At 42.6% G+C, this 1,645-nt stretch overlaps 1 pseudogene; it reads right to left on the bottom strand.

Moving 5' to 3' along the window:
• Nucleotides 1-21: 21 nt before the first annotated feature.
• LOC108518729 (E3 ubiquitin-protein ligase RING2 pseudogene) lies at nucleotides 22-912 on the bottom strand (annotated as a pseudogene).
• Nucleotides 913-1,645: the final 733 nt, after the last annotated feature.

Below are 1,645 nucleotides of genomic sequence, written 5' to 3'. Positions count from 1 at the left end.
AATAATATATATATATATATATTATTCTAACTCTATCTTGATGAGTTTCACACTCATCATGACTTGGATAAATTTTGCTGATATATATATAAAAGCTAACCTCACAGCCAGATACTTGGATAAGTGATCAACAGTGGCATTACCAGAAGTCTTTTTGTGTCTTGCCTGTGCACTGTCATCTTTTTCCGTAAGTGTGGGAAGAGGCCTAAATACTAATTCAATTTCACTAGCACCATCCATTACTGGATCAGTTTCCATTGCTGCATTGTTATTATCAAGCTCAAGCCCAGAATCATCAGTTGTTTTGGTCTGTCTGTTACTAGGGCCTGCTTCCTGATTGCTATGTGTGGAGGCATTACTACAGTGTGAAGTGTCACCATTATCTTCCGCTCCACTACCATTTTCAATCTGTTGTTTCTTGCCTCGCTGCAGTCTGTTCATGGCCTGTATCTTCAGTCCTTCCTCCATGCTGTGACTGTGTGCTTGCTGATTATTGTGCTTGCTGATCCTGGCTAGTACTCTATCTTGATGAGTTTCACACTCATCATGACTTGGATAAATTTTGCTGATGAGGGCATCAAAGTTTGGGTCTGGCCTTAGTGATCTTTTGGAAACTAGTTTTTTCCGACAGGTAGGACATTCTCTGTTGCCACTTCTAAGGGCTATGATGATGCAGTCTGCACAGAAACGATGTAAACACTCCTTTGTAGTCATGGTGTTCTTCAACATATCCAAACAAGTTGGGCACATTAATTCACTGTGTAGACTTCGAGGTGAAACCACAATTTCTGTTTTCTTTTCTTTTCTAATTCTCTTAAGGGGAAAATATTTGAATAGCGTAAACAAATCTGGCTCAGAAAGAAAACTGAACAACATATCCAAGATCTGTCCATAAAAGTAATGCCAGTACATCTTTAATATTAAATAAATGGGCTATAAAAAACTTCAGTCTCAGAATTGGTTTTTAAAAGCTCATTTGTGCTCCTTTGTATGTGCATAGTAAAGTTTCATGGGTTTGTTCATTTTCCAGTATTTCTCACTGACCAATTCCAAAGAAAAACAGCCATTTAATAGAGGGAACTGGCCACTAGCTCTTGCTATATAAATGGTATACTGCTTCTTACTGGCTGTATCAAGGTTCATCTGGTTTGATTCACCTTTGCTTCGAAGTTTTTTTGTTTGTTTGAGACGGAGTTTCACTCTTGCTGCCCAGGATGGAGTGCAATAGTGCGATCTCGGCTGACTGCAACCTCCGCCTCCTGGGTTCAAGCGATCCTCCTGCCTCAGCCTCCCAAGTAGCTGGGATTACAGGCGTGCACCACTATGTCAAGCTAATTTTGTATTTTTAGTAGAGACAGGGTTTCTCCATGTTGGTCAAGCTGGTCTTGAACTCCCAACCTCAGGTGATCCACCTGCCTCGGCCTCCCAAAGTGCTGGGATTACAGGCGTGAGCCACCATGCCCAGCCCTGCTTCGAAGTTCTTTAAAAGCTAACCTCGGCCGGGCGTGGTGGCTCAAGCCTGTAATCCCAGCACTTTGGGAGGCTGAGGCGGGTGGATCACGAGGGCAGGAGATCAAGACCATCATGGCGAACACAGTGAAACCCCGTCTCTACTAAAACAATACAAAAAACTAGCCGGGCGAGG

The sequence above is a fragment of the Rhinopithecus bieti genome, unplaced genomic scaffold (assembly GCF_001698545.2).
Source record: "Rhinopithecus bieti isolate Rb0 unplaced genomic scaffold, ASM169854v2 scaffold_42039, whole genome shotgun sequence".
In the NCBI taxonomy this organism is placed as follows: domain Eukaryota; kingdom Metazoa; phylum Chordata; class Mammalia; order Primates; family Cercopithecidae; genus Rhinopithecus; species Rhinopithecus bieti.
This window is presented reverse-complemented; position numbering and strand designations above follow the sequence as displayed.